Consider the following 16,512-nt stretch of genomic DNA (forward strand, 5'->3'; position numbering starts at 1 on the left):
CCTGACAATTTATATCAAAATTAGAAACCAATTATCGCTAACTTTGCAGCCCCCTGGTGAGAATTAATCACGGAACATTCAGTTCGGTGCTTTGTAAATAAATATATTTTCCTAAATTCTAGGAGTCACGAATTTTTGCCAGTGTAATTGTGAAACGGGCATTAAATTTGGTTCTGAGTAGTCTTAAAAAGTCTTAAATTTAACCTGTAGGAACCCTGTATATAATATTCTGGTGCTTTTTAGATGCATATTATTTATCCTAACAGATAGAGGTAGTACTTTAAGTTTAAAATTATTCAGAAATATTGAATTGAGATGGTAGATAAGTTTTTTTTTGTTGTTTTTTTTTTTTTATTTTTTATTATTATGATGTGAATGCTCAATATTGTACACATCTAAGTTAATGTAAGCAGTTTATTAGTTGAAAAGGATAGGCAAAAAAAAAAAGCTTTTGGTTCTAGCCTGTTCCTTTTTTGGTTTTTGTGTTTATTACGATTAATGTACTGAGAACAATGATTGATGTAAAACCAAAAATAAATTCATTAAACAAAAACAAACATTAAACAATAAACAATGCATAAATCTAACAGATTGTGCATTTTAAGAATAATTCAAGTGATACATAGAATTACAATGACTGAAAATATGTTGAAATTTAAACTTTCAGTGCTGCATTTTATTCCGTTAAATGATATCGTCTACCCATTTATGTGTCATGACAGTGTAGGAACTAAGAGCAACTAGTTATATGGTCAAACCTGGAGTAAGTAATTGCTATTGTTCTACCACAAATATTAAGTCTGACTGTTTTGAGTCAGTGCCAGTGTATTTCCAACAACATGGAAATGGAAAAGGTCTGATAATTCTGACACAATACATGCCTGTCACCATGTAATGTACTGGTAGCAGAGCATTTTGCAGACAATAACCCAGCCAAAACCCAAAAGGGAAGTGAAATAGGATTGGTTTTTCCATTTCCTCGAAGGCCAAAAAAAACCAAATGAGTTCAAGTCAGTTTATTTGTCCAAAAGCTGCTTTAGCACAGGCACATACAGTAGTACATAATAGTTTAGTAATTAATAGATGAATTAAATGCAAATGTTGCTCGTGGTCTGTTATAAGTTTGCAGCCGTTCGCTTGCTAACATGGTTGCTATGGTAACTTTCTACATCTGTTGTGTTTGACATGTTCAACGTACCCGACCCCTGATGTTGGTTCAATGCATTCAGGACCGAGCACAGTCAACCCACAGGCTTCGATACATCCAGCAGGTTTGGGCACATATATTGCGCTGCTGGCGTTTTACCCCTTCATTTTAACTCCGTAATAAAGCACTTTAGATGAAGCAGCTGAACTTTATTGTCATGACATTTCAGCATTTTAAGAGATACAAACTGTGGCCAATACTACCAAAGCCCACGATTATTCTTTAAAATGTGAACGTTATCGTCTCTGAGACAAACATACGGAGCTTCCGGTGGTTCAGGCAGGCTGCACATGGGATGGGTACTGATGATACGATGCTGTTATTGATTCCTCCTCTTGGTCTGATTTTTATCGATTCTGTCATTGATTTTGATCAGATTTGTATGAGGGGGGACAAAAAGACTCCAGCATGATTGAAGTGAAAGAGCGTTTGTATACAGAATGGAATATATCAGAGGATACTCAGCCTCTGTAAAGCAGTGGCGCTCATGCGTCACGCTCAAGTGTCAAATACATCACATTCCTGGTATTGGACCAATTTAAATATAGGCACTGATCAATAACCAGAGGATTTTCTGATAAACTCAACAGGATTTTTAATGTTCAGCCAATCATAAAGAGAAAAAAACATGCATACATTGTACTTGTTAAAGCTTAAACATGGTTAGTGTTAATATAATACAAATAAAGGTAAAGGTAGATATATCGGGCCAATATATTGATTTTTTTCAATATCTGCCTTAATTTTTTTTTTTTTTAAAGCTGATATTTGATCTGTAATAAAGACGTTATAAGATATTTGATCAGGCACGTGTAAGGGCAGCACTTGAAGTTCAATAAATGTTAAAAGAGTACTATATTTAGATGTATTAATAATTTCATTTATATTGCTGCATAAAAATTGTAATTATCTGAGTGTGCCAATTGTATTTTACGGTCAATGTGCTTTAAAAAAAAATAATAAAAAAAGTCAGCCGTAAATATCACCTTCAAAAATTGGCTGTAGATATCAGCCATTGGCAGGGATGGGAATCGTTTAGAATTTAACGATTCCGATTCCATTATGGATATTGCTTATCGATGCGATTCTCTTATCGATTCTCATTGGGTGAGGGAATAAAAGAGTACAAACGGGTGTGCTTGCATTAACTATCTTCTATATTTCCATCTGCACAGAAAATATAACATATACAGTATGTACAAATAATAATAACAGATGACGCCAGGCCCGGTTCGGGGGGGGGGGGGGCAGGGAAAGTGAAACTAAAGATGCTTTACTAATTCCTCTATTGCCACATTTCTACTACGTGGAACCAGTTCGACTCGGCTTGGCTCATCTCCCTTTGTTGTGCACCTCATTTCCGTATTTGAGGGGGTACGACATTTGTTGCCCACACCGGAACCGTTCACTCTGCCACTACATTCACAAGCGTCACTAAGTAGCGTATCAAATACGTGACATTCCTGTAAATGAATCACACGCTGTGGACAAATGTTTTAACAGATTGGAGTGATTCCACCTTTTGAAGACATGGAAGCTTTGACAGTGGACCTGGTGTCATCTTTTTAGACCATTTCTGCCTCAACACCATGTTGGCTACGTTCTGACCAAAACAATGCAGCGTACGCGTGACGTCATCGTGCATGCACAACGAAGGCGGAATCGATAAGCAGAATCGTTAAGGAGGCAGGCAAACGATTCCAAGGAATTGAGCTACTGGGATCCGGTTCTCGATTCCCGTCCCTAGCCATCGGCTGACCAAATTTTTAAAAATCTGCATTGGCATCGGCCTTAGAAAAACCCGTATCGGTCAACCTCTAATAATGGATAAATCCTGCATGTTGCTGGTGTTTTACTCATTTTACAATTACAATGAGATATTAAATGACTTTTTAATGCATTCCTTCATTTCTTCTTAATTTACCTTTATCTTACCTTGTAACAGATCATAAAATACCGCATCAGGCAGTAACACATGACAGATGATACTTCTGTGCCATGTGTAACAGACGTCACTTTAACACAGCTCTGAAACAAGGACGGTGCCTTTTGTTAAACGCCTGTTTCCTCTAAACCTCTGTCCTTGTGTCGGTTCTTTACCTCTTACGCCCACTTGTCCAGTGTCAGGGACTCTCTGGACTTCCGTTGTAACAGATTGCCAGGCATTTTGTAGTTATACATAAGTTTCAGTATCTGAGTTTGAATCTGAATGAAGATAACATTGTAAGTAATTTACTGTACCTGAGTTTCCGGTAGGGGTTAAACTGTGGGATTGTCGAGTATTTCCGGGTCTATTCCTGGATGAATTCTGTTGTTGAGAGGAGTTGGTGTCAGTTCTAATACATAAAATAAACAAACTATTAACCCTTTTTAGGGCACTCATTGAAATACTCTGAAATTCAAAATTTCAACCTTAGTGTGTTATTGAACATCGTCATCTACCTCCTCTGGCCTTAAAACATCTGAGCAACACTTGTAAAAAAAAACAAACACATGCAATAAAACAACTGTTAGAAGATCATAAACTGACAAAAATCACTCATATCCACTATTTACAGTTTCAGAGTGTGTATAAAATTTCTCTGAATCACTGTATGGTGTTACAAAAACTAACAAACTGAGGCACAGGATTGGCCCAGTATTTAATGTTTTCAGAAATGACCAAAAATAGTCACTTGCCCAATAAAGGATTAAGGCAAAAACACTGCACTTGGTGGTAACTAAAACAGTTCAGTCCTTTTTGAGTCTTTAGACTGAACTGGACTTAAAATCTCGGGAGAAGACCAGTACTCCGTCGAATTTTCAAAATATTGTGACTTTAATCTCATAAAAGTCCGACTTTATTCTTGTTAAATAATGAGGGGTTTTTTTAGCTGTGACTTTATTGTCATTATATAATGAGTTTATTCTTAAAATATTACAACTTTATTCTCGTTAAGTTATGAGTTTTTAAAACTACAACTTTATTCTCGTTAAGTTATGAGTTTTTAAAACTACAACTTTATTCTCATTATATAATGACTTTATTCTCAAAATATTGCGGCTTTATTCTCGTAGTGACAAGCGTTTTTATTTTCTTATGTGGCCCTAATATGCTGTTGTATTATGGACCCTATTGAAAGAGAAATTTAGGTTCACAGGAAAATCACCACTTAACAATTAATGGTTAATCAGTCGAAAAGGTCAACCAACTATTGATTAATGAATTGATCGATAATTTTCATCCCAATACCATTGAATAAGCAATGGTTCAGTCTGACATCTGTGACCTGCCTGAACTCACACTGAAACATCCCATCATGTTTGGTTGATCTCAGAGACACTCTACCTTTACACACAAACATTTCAATTTATTTTCCACGTGTTTTTATGTCGTTTGTCGTCTTAAAGCCGCTGCCCTCTCGACAGTGATCACACTTAACCACAGAGTCTTCCCGGTGTTTGGAATCCACTCACATTCCACTGGGATCCACTGTATGTGACGTTTGCTTCTCCTGTTGGACTCGTCTAGTGATCATGTGACTCTGTGCTCTTTCTGTTCTCCACACTGACTTTGCCTGTTTGCCTGCTGTGCTCTTAAGTGTTTTGCCCTGTTTTATTTTTTGGATCTTTTCTGATGTTCGACTGTGACACGTCTCTGAATGTCCCTCTGTCTCTGTTTACACGACACCCTGATAGAAAGGATTGTACGCTCTCAGACGGGAACGGACACTTTGTCCCCTTAAAACCCACATGGAAGTGCTTTTTATTTTTAAATGTCGTCTGTATTGCACTGAAGCTTTAGAGTCTACCTACCACATTATGAACATGCACCTTTTCATTTTTAATGTTTGGTTTTTTTTTCTTTCTTCTTTTTCTTCCGTGTTGCACTTTGTGTTATTCACCACGGGGGTTCTGATCACTACCATATCAGATATACAGTATGTGTGAAGTCCAAATGCTAGATACGTAGATATTCTATAACCACAGATGTGCTTTGTACTGTACTATAATGAATCTACTCTCTCAGTGGTTGTACCTTAGATTGGAATATTGTTATGACATCTAAAAAAAAATCCAACATTAGGTGAAGTCTGTGGAAGTAGCTCTTCCTGTTTACCCTGTGAACCTCATTTCAGGTTGTTTATTAGCTGGTGATGAACAGTAGGATCATTTTCACAAAGTCCCATCATACAGGGTTCCTACACAAGTATGGAAAAATATGGAATTTGATTTTACACATTTCCAGGTCTGGAAAAGTATGGAAAATGGAAACAAATGTATGGAAAAATATTCACATTTCCAAGACTGCCACTGTTCTATTTTCTAAAACATAAAATTAAGAAATGGATCTGTTTTTTTTTTTTTTTTAAAGGCTCTTGCTAACGCGGCTAAAATGTTTGTGAGAGCAAATACAGTCGGCTACATGTCCCAGAAAACATTTGGGCAGATTGACAAGTTGAATGTCCCGCCTTCTGCTCTTATCCTCCTCCAACCCATTTTAAGCCCCGCCCAGATGTCATGAAGTTTCACTGCTCCTTTGACGGACAGATGATGTCCACACACTGTTCGTGAACGAGCTATTGTATGATCGTTGGCAGAACTCATAATGGGTCGATGTAAATTCTCTGACGGCTAACTCATAAATCCCAAATATAAAGACTAGTTGGAATTTTTTTACCAAGACATCTGGAAATTAGGGTCTGGAAAAAGTATGGAATTTTGAGTTACAGATGTGTAGGAACCCTGCGTCATGCCACATAAGTTCCGTCATGTGCCGTGTTCATTTAACAGCCGTCGGACCAGAGCTCATATACAGAAACTGTCATCATGACTTCAGTGGCAGGCACGGCCTTTATTTACCTCAACCACAGAGAAAACCAGGCTTTTATTTTAAAGAAAAAGACCTGTCGTAGTATATTTCTAATTTTTTTTTTTTCTTTTTGCCTCCTGTTTTCGGACCCATTCCTGTTTTTAATGTGCTTTTGACGCTCCAAGTGTGCAATGCAGTATGATGTCCAGTTTCACAGCATTCATTTTAAGATGCTGGAGTGGAAATTAGGTGAAAAAAATAACAAAATTAGAAAACTCACACCTTTGTTTTGCAGCTTTCCTGCCAAAATGTAGGGTTTTCCACAGTTTCACAACAGACTCCATAAAAAAGGGGGTAGAAATCATGTTTAATCCCTGACTACTACTGAATGTTAATAATGGTATTTTTGCACAGTTATTCAAAAAAACTATTAAGGTTAACTCTCTTTTTTTATACCTGTAGGGAAATTCAGTCTGCATCTGACTCAAAATAACTTAGCATTAGTAATTAGCATTAGCATAATATTAGTATTTAGCATTAGCAGACAGCTGCCATCGATGGCATTCAGGGACCAACTCCAGTTCTTCATCAGTACCTTGCTCAAGAGCATTAACCTACATACCGTTGCTGTCGGGCGGAAACCTCGTAAGTCCATTTTTGGTCTTTTTTTTTTTTTTTTAGTCATAAAATGATTGTATTGGTCAGTCTTTGCAGTTTTAGAAATATTTAACCCAGTGGTTCCCAATCTTTTTTGGTTGGTGACCCCATGTTAACATCACAAATTTCTGGCGACCCCAGACATTCAAAACAGAATTCATTTGTTTTTGATCATGTAGTAGTTTGCTATACTACATTGCAAATAAATGTTAATTTTAGATGACATTTAGTCTATATAATGATATTATTATGGACAGAGGCAGAAAAGCCAGGTGTAGATTACTGCACAAAGTGAGAATTTGATTTTCCTTGGTCAGGATATGTACAGTCAGTCCAACTTGGATTTACAAGGCTGACAATTAATACTGAACAAACAATAACTCAAACTATGAATTATGAAAGAGCTGCAGCATCTGAAACCGACCACAATGAACATTTGACAGATAAACAGTACCACAGAGCTTCAGTTTCAGACTCACAGTTTGTCTTGTCTTTTATGTTTCGGAATTGTCTCTCTCAACCCACCATATATTTTTTTTTATTACTAAGTTTTTATTTGTATTTTTATTAATTACTAGAAATTTCAGGCGACCCCATTTGAATTCCAGGCGACCCCAAGGTTTAAAAACACTGATTTACCCAATGAAAAGTGTTGAAAACAGCTTGTGACTACATCTCTTAACTCCATTCATTTATTAAGAATATATATCGTTGTGCCAGTTTCCTGAAAAATAACCATTTTGGACATAAGAGGTTTCCACCCAGCAGTGATGATATACCTGTTTTAAATGGCAGGGAAACTGGAGAAAGGTCCTGGTTCATACAGGACATGGAACCTTCTAGCAATGAGGTGTAAATGCTAACCACTACATCAGTGCACTGCAGTGGGAATATATGAGAATATTGTGATGAACAAAATGATAATATTTTCAGCTCATTTCAAGCTGTACAACAGTTGTTTTGAGAAATAATTAATAATTAGAAGAAGAAAAAAATGTTCAAAATGTACTGCAGATGTAGTTTTTTTTTTTTTATACTTATGGAGAATATCCAAGTTTTTTTTCCAAAAATATGTGAATTTTATGGTAAATTTTCTTATATTTTAGCTTTTTTTTTTTTTTGTAATTTTACAAGTTTAATCTCAGGATCAAAAGTGGCTCCAATATGCCATTATAACAACTATATTTGTTTCGTAATTGAATTTTTTAACACCATAAGATGTGATAAATTGCTCCCCAGCACTGATAATGGCATTAATTTAATCCATCTTAAAACATGGTAGTGATTAAAAATGAATCGCTAATGGAAAGGGTGTTTCTGTTATGTGACTGACTTCTACTAATGGAATTAATGCTGTGGAAGTTGACATTAGACGTGTGAACGCACCATGTGAGCTGTCGGAGCTGATAGGGGACCACTTCTCCTCAGTGTTTACCAGCCTTAGACACAACCAGCTTTTATTTGTTCTTGTTAGACTGTAATTTTATTGCCGGGTCTTATTTTACAGAATATTCTCATGGCAATTCTTCACAAATGTCTTGTTTATCTCCTGAAGTGAGTGCATTTCCAGACTATATTTGTATTTTTTTGTTTGTTTGTTTTATTGATTGTATTGGATACTGTTAGCTTGCAATTGCTTAGATGTTGCATGGTGACATGTTTTTCTATAGATAATGGATACTGGGGAGATTTAATTTTTTTTTTTTTTTTTAGGGTGCTGTCTGCAGTTTAGTATCATTACACACAAGAATGTGAATGTTTTGCGAAGGTTTTCTCCTGCGTTCAGTCCTGCACTGCAAAAATCAAAATCTTACCAAGTGTATTTTTCTCATTTCTAGTCCAAATATCTCATCACACTTAAAATAAGACATAATCACCTAAAGAGGAACTTTTCAGTGAGATATAAGAAGTTACTTTTAGACAATCGATCTTGAAAATCTTTATTTCGAGAAATCTTACCAAGATAATTTTCACTTGTTCCATTGGCAGATTTTTTTTGCTTAATTCAAGATTTTTATTTTTTTTTTGCTTAATTCATGCAAAAAATCTGCCAATTGAACAAGTGAAAATTATCTTGGTAAGATGTCTCGAAATAAGATTTTCAAGATCTACTGTCTAAAAGTAACTTCTTATATCTCTCTGAAAAGTTACTCTTTAGGTGATTTTGACTTATTTTAATTGTGATAAGATATTTTGACAAGAAAAAAGAAAATACACTTGGTAAGATTTAGATTTTTGCCATGTAAAAGTCTTGGGTTTTTCTGTAGAACAGTTGAAGTATTTTCTTTTATAATAAATTCCCTCCAGTCAGACTTTATCATCATAAAACAAAGTGAAGTTTTCTTCCATTTCCGAAACATTCCTCTTCGTTTTCAAACTTAACACTGAACGCAGGATGAGCCTGTTTTCACTTCTTTATTACAGTTCGACCCAACAGTCACGGACACATTCTGAGACACTACAACGTTGTTTTGTTTTTTTTTTGTTCCGCCACTGTACCTCTGTTCGCAATCTGAAACAGTCTCCCCTCAGTATTCATCGTAAAACCAACTTCTAGGCAAAGGAAACTGGCTGCACATTTGTGTGTTTTATTTTTTCAGGAGCATAATTTATGCAAAAGGTGTTTTATAGATGTTGTAAATGAATATATTAATAAATATATTGCATAAATAAATGACAAATATTCATCTGTTGTTCTCATGTGTATTTGTGTCTGTGCATTTTCTCTTTAACCAGTTAATATATCTGAAATGATCCAACTGTGTTTTCCACTATGAGCACAAACATTTGAATGGGTTCTGTTCATTGTCCAAAACCTGCATTGATTATGATGATGATTGTTATTAATTACACTGGTGAACAACAAATTTATTGTTTAAGTTTTTTGAGCTGATTTAGGATCATTTTGGTGTGCTGAATCCAAAAATCACATTAATTTTGCTCAATCAGGTCAACTTTCTGAACTATGCTACATATTGGCTTTTTAACATTTTTGCTTACATTTATGGGCATTTTCACATCATATACTACAAAATTCTTTCCTATTTCTTGCAATAAACGAGTTCTGAAGATTTTACTTCTGCAAATTTATGATTGTTTTTTTTAATAGTACAGGTGAATGAAATGGCTTCGACTAGACGAATAAGCCTGACGTATTCTGCTACATCTGCGGTGAATACACCATTGTACCTAACAGGAATCAAGTCACAAGTTTCATAAAGTGTGCTTACCAATCTTATTTTGGTATTAAACTTGGTGACCAAGATAAAGTTTGGGCGCAGACTGTGAGAAGATCAAATTTTTCAAAATCAAATTAGCCAAAAAACCTGACCTGATTGAGAAAAACAGATGTCATTTTTGGATTTAGCGGTGCAAAATGGTCCTAATTCAGTTGAACAAACCTACACAACTTGCAAAAAACATTTTTTTGTAACCCAGTGTTATTTAAGGAGGAGTGAGAGTTCGTAAGTTAAGTTATGCTTCCTCCCACTCCTTTTTGAATTTGTGTTTTCTGTCTTATGTTTAAATGTTTTTTATTTATTTATTTATTGGGGGGTGCCATATTTGATTAATTGAAGTGTTTATTTCAATCAATCATTAATCTATAAAGACCCAAACAGCCACCGGCAACCAACATCATCTACTCATCTAAACTGTTTCATACCAGTTAATACATTAATTCTATCAATACATGTAAATAATTGGTGTAAAATGAAATTTCTCATATTTTCACGGTCATCAGATATGACCCATTTGAACGTTCAGAGGCTCCATAGTTACCGTGGAAACGCCGTCATCTTCTACAACATTGATTCACCAGTAAAACCCGTGGAGTTGGATCAAGGACAGTGAATGGACGCACTGGGTTTATGTTCATTTAATGATATATTTGCTGAAAATGTCACTTTTTCTTCAGTTTTCTGTGTTTCTGATATACACATGTATTGTATAAATTTGGTTAATTCTACAGAAGTTTTTAGCTCAGTAGGTCTTACTCTCGCACTTCTTTCCATGTCTGGTTTGCTATTGTACAACTAGCATATTTATTCCTCTAGTTTCTTTTTTTTCCTCCTCTCTCTTCTTCTCTCCTTTCTTTTATTTGTTATTCTTATTCTAGGAAATGTTATTCTACTTTTAAAATATAAGCCTTTTTATGTATTTGGCTGTAACCGTTCAGCCTGAGCAAACTTTCCTCTATCTGTCATCATTTAACACTTTTCTTCCAGTGTGTTAATACTTCGTTACCTATGTGATGTTTTATTATGTGGATCGTTTGTCCAGGACAACACATGGAAATTAGCTTCTCTGCTAAATCTGGTGCATGCATCTTGTCCTTTGCAGCTAATGCCAATACACACATCTACATGATCCGTGAATTTAATCTAGGAAAATACCTGAATTTTAATTAAAACATGCGAAATGTAGAGGATAATATTATAGTAAATGGGGATAAAACACTTAAGAAAGGTTAAATTGAGAGAATAATTATTTTTTGTAATTGCCACAAAAGTAGCACTGGGTCTTTATGGGTTAAAAACTGGTTAATTCATTTAATTCTGATTATTTAGATCAGGGGTGTCAAACTCATTTTAGTTCAGGGGCCACATTAAGCTGAATTTGATCTGCAGTGGGGCGGACCAGAAAAATAATAACCTATAAATAATGACAACTCCAAATTTTTGCCTGTGTTTTAGTGTAAAAAAAAAAAAAAAAACCCAAAACATTAAATTATGAAAATACTTACTTTTATAAACTATTAAAAAAAAAAAAAACTGAAAAAACTGAAATTTAAATTAAAAAAACGTAAGAAAATTTAGTGCAATTTCAACAATATTATTCTTCAACTTATCATTTCTACATGTGCATTATGGATCAGATCTACAAAGACACTAAACACTGAGGAATAGGCAGAAAAATTGTTAAAATTGTGCTTAATTTTCTTTAGACATTTCAGGTTGTTCATATTTGTTCAGGTTATTCACATTTTAGTGTTTCAGGATAGTTTGTAAATGTAAATATTTTCATAATTTGTTATTTTTTGCACTAAAACAAAGAAAAATATTTAAGTTGTTAATTCTAGATTTTTTTTTGCTTAATTGAAGATTTTTCTTTTTGGCTTAATTGAAGATTTTTTTAGACTTAATTGAAGATTTTTTTTGGCTTAATTGAAAATTTTTTTTAACTTAATTGAAGATTTTTTTTCTTTGCCTAATTGAAGATTTTTTTTTTAACTTAATTGAAGATTTTCTTGGCTTAATTCAAGATTTTTTTTACACTTAATTGAAGATTTTTTTTGGCTTAATTCAAGATTTTTTTTAAACTTGAAGTTTTTTTTTTTTTGCTTAATTCAAGATTTTTTTTTTTTACCTAATTGAAGAATTTTTTTTACTTAATTGAAGATTTTTTTGGCTTAATTGAAGTTTTTTTTTTTTTTTTGCTTAATTCAAGATTTTTTTTAACTTAATTGAAGATTTTTTTTTTTTTTTTGCCTAATTCAAGATTTTTTGCTAAATTTTAGCTTTTTTTGCTTAATTGAAGATTTTTTTTTTTTTTTTTTTGGCTTAATTTTTACTTAATTGAAGATTTTTTTTTTTTTTTTTTTGGCTTAATTCAAGATTTTTTCCTTAATTCAAGCTAAATTATTATTTTTTTGCTTCATTCAATTCAAGCCCGGAATTTTTGCACTTGGCAAAAACATCCCAGGGGCTGAACTGGACCCTTTTGGGGGCCGCATTTGGCCCCCGGGCCGCATGTTTGACACCCCTGATTTAGATGTACCTGAGAATTTACTCAAACTTTTAGTAGAATTAGACTGAGATCAATAATTAATCTTATAAAAAAGAAAATAAATTAAATATAAAATGACCTTAGTGACTGTTTCAGTGTTTGCTAATTTGTGTTGAAGGATGTATTTGTCATTTTATGGACATTTCAGAAGCTGCAGTTTGTGCTTCGCTGATATGTGTTCAGGTTTGTCTTGCTTGTCATCGCCAGACTGTTGGGTTTTCCTACACAGATAAAAGCCATCGCTCGACTTAAAGAATCACAGATGGCAGCCCGTCATCCAACCCGCCCCAGAGAAGATAAACAGCTGTGATTGGCTCAGCTGGATCTACACCAAGTGGACGTGGGTCTGGGTCCCAGGTCACTGTTTGTCCACTCAGTCCTGTAGATTCAGGACCGTCACATACGATAACACATTAAGGGCCGGTGGAGCTTCATCATGCAGATCAAAACAACTAGTCACTCAAGTTCTTTAACGGTAGAAACAAACGAAAGCTTCAAGTTAAATCAGCAAAATCACTTGAGACAAACAATGAAAATTCACACATTCAAGAACACATTTTGTTAAACCTGGATGAAACTTACATTTTGCAATAATTTTCCACCATTTTCACACAACTTGGAGGCAATATTTAATATATTTTATCATATTTCTAACTAATTTATTCAGATTTTTTGTAAAATATGGCACTTGCACATTTGTTATAAGCAAATATAATAATACTGTGCATTATGTTTTAATCATTTATGATCATTTTAACTAGGGATGTCCGATAATATCGGCCCACTGATACAGACCTGATCAAAATCTTAAGACCAGTTGAAAAATAGCTGGAATTGACCTTTTGCACATTTGGATCTTAATGAGGTTTTAAGTAGAGCTACAATATACAAAAGCAAGAAGGGGGAGTGAGACAAAAAGCACTTTGAAAAAGTAATTTATTGAAAACAACAAGTAAACTGAAATAGGCTGTTTATCAGCTGATCAAAAGTTTAAGACCATCGCTCAAAAAATTACAAAAAACTCTCCAAACCAGAACAAAAAATGTTCTCAGTAGGACTCAGTAATGAGTAGCTCCACCGTTCTTGTTAATCACTTCAAAAATTCGTTTGGCCATGCTTGATGCGAGTGTTTCCAGGAGGCTGGTGGGAACATTGCTCCAAGTGGTGAAGATGGCTTCACGAAGGGCATCAACTGTCTGGAACTGATGGCCATTTTTATAAACTTCCCTTGCCATCCATCCCCAAATGTTCCCTATGGGATTTAAATCAGGGGAACATGTGGGATGGTCCAAAAGAGTGATGTTATTCTCCCTGAAGAAGTCCTTCGTCAAGCGAGCATTGTGAACTGCTGCGTTGTCCTGTTTTTAAACCCAGCTGTTCCCACACAGACGAGGGCCCTCAGTCATGAGGGATGCCCGCTGCAACATCTGCACGTAACCAGCCGCCGTTTGACGACCCTGCACCACCTGAAGCTCCAGTGTTCCACTGAATGAAAAAGCACCCCAGATCATGATGGACCCCCCTCCACTGTGCCGGGTAGAAAACATCTCAGGTGGGATCTCCTTGTCATGCCAGTAACGTTGGAAGCCATCTGGACCGTCAAGGTTAAATTTTTTTCTCATCAGAGAATAAAACTTTTTTCCACCTTTCAGTGTCCCATGTTTGATGCTCCTGGCAAAGTCTAAACGGGCAGTTTTGTGGCGTTGTAGGAGACGAGGTCTTTGAATTCGCTTTTTTGTTTTTGAAACCCTTTTCCCGCAGATGCCGTCTGATGGTTATTGCGCTGCAGTCGGCACCGGTAAGGGCCTTCATTTGGGTCGAGGACCGCCCTGTGTCTTGACGGACAGTCAGTCGGATCCTCCGGCTCAGCGCAGGTGTAATTTTTTTGGGTCTACCACTTGACTTTTTTGTTCCATAATGCTCAGGATCTGTCAAAAAATTTAGAATGACTGTCTTACTGCGTCCAACCTCAGCACCAATGGCACGCTGCCAGAGGCCTTGCTTATGCAGCTCGACGATCCGACCACGTTCAAGAAGAGAAAGCTTCTTAGCTTTAGCCATCAGGAGGGCATGACCGTGTGAATGCCCGACAGAAAATGAGAATTTTGAGCAGATTTTGGCTTTTATAGCCTGCGGTCTTAAACTTTTGATCAGCTGATAAACAGCCTATTTCAGTTTACTTGTTGTTTTCAATAAATTACTTTTTCAAAGTGCTTTTTGTCTCACTCCCCCTTCTTGCTTTTGTATGTTGTAGCTCTACTTAAAACCTCATTAAGATCCAAATGTGCAAAAGGTCAATTCTAGCTATTTTTCAACTGGTCTTAAGATTTTGATCAGGTCTGTATTATCGGCCCAATATTGGCATAAAAATGTAATATCGGTGAATATTGTTTTTTTTTTTGCCTATCATTAAAACCGATAAAATAATGCCTTGATCTCACCGGCATTTACCGACGTGTAAATGAAGCATTGTTTGTAGCTGTAAGAAATGTGCAGTTTTCAAAATTGCACAGTAGAGTTGCCACACTGTAATAGACTCATGGAGGGAGGGAGAGAAAATAAATAGACATGGCATTTTTTCCACAACTTAAGTTGAAGTATGTATTCTTTGCACAGACAGTGTTTACATTTTGAAAGCCTTGTTGCATTTGAGAATGCATCCAATGGGACATCACAATAAAATTAGGCATGATGTGTTAATTCCATGACAGGAGATATGTGACGTTACCTAAAATTAGTTTAATATCCCACATATATCCGCAGCGGTGTCGATAGATATCGGAATCGGAAATTAAGCATTGGACAATATCGGCATATCGGTTTTTGGTAAAAAAGCCAATATCGGACATCCCTAATTTTAACAAATAAGATGAGTTACACCTCTTAAATATGTTTTCTGATCTTAGTCTAACTAGTCACGTAAAAGCAATAACTGTCAGATTTCTATCAATTTTATCATCCCGATAATGTCACTTATTATATATTGCATTTAAGCTGTGCATTACAAAATGTTTTTTTAGAAATGATATCATGTGGTGTTTTTCCATACTTCCTTTTCACAACCTCTGTGTCCTTTCCTTTGACTGAAGGTTGAAATGTACAAACAAAACCAGTTTGTGTGACTTAAATATGTCTTGGGTTCAGTTTTGATCTTGCAGCAAATCCTGACAGTTCTGATCCTCATGGGTCATGTCAGGGGTGTCCAGTCCTGGTCCTCGAGAGCTACTATCCTGCACGTTTTAGATGTATCAATCTACCAACACACCTGATTCAAATGATAAGCCTATTATCAAGCTCTGCAGAAGAATGATAATGACTGTCAGGTGGACTGGAAGAGAGAAACATCTAAAACGGGTGTCAAACTCATTTCAGTTCAGGGGCCACATTCAGCTAAATTTGAGCTGAAATGGGCCCAACCAGTCAAATAATAACATAATAATATATAAATAATGTCAACTCCAAACTTTTCTCTATGTTTTAGAGCGAAAAAAGTAAATTTATATTATGAACAGGTTTACGTCTACAAACTGTCCTTTCAAACAATGTGAATAACTTGAACAAATTGAAAAAACAAGTAATTTTAACAACATTATGCATCAGTTCATCATTTCCACATGTACATTATAACTTACAGATCACGGTGGATCTACAAATACACAAAAGATTTAATAACAGGCAGAATATTATTAAAATTGCACTTAAGACATTTCAGGTTGTTCATATTTGTTCAGGTTATTCACATTTTTTGCGAAATTATACTTTGTTTTAGTGTAAATACATGAAAATATTTACATTTACAAAGAGAAAAATTTGGAGTTGTCATTATTTATAGGTTATTATGATAGTATTTTAACCATTGAGATTGAATTGGTCTGAATGTGGAACCTGAACTAAAAGGATTGTTCATATCTTCAGTGTAATTTTTGCATTTCACACATTCATCCGAAGGGCCGGACTGGACCCTTTGGCGGGCCAGATTTGGCCCCCGGGCCCCATGTTTGACACCAGTGATCTAGAATATGCAGGATAGTAGCTCTCGAGGACCAGGATTGGACACCTCTGATCTAGG

This window comes from Sphaeramia orbicularis, chromosome 3 (genome assembly GCF_902148855.1).
Source record: "Sphaeramia orbicularis chromosome 3, fSphaOr1.1, whole genome shotgun sequence".
NCBI classification, from domain to species: Eukaryota; Metazoa; Chordata; class Actinopteri; order Kurtiformes; family Apogonidae; genus Sphaeramia; species Sphaeramia orbicularis.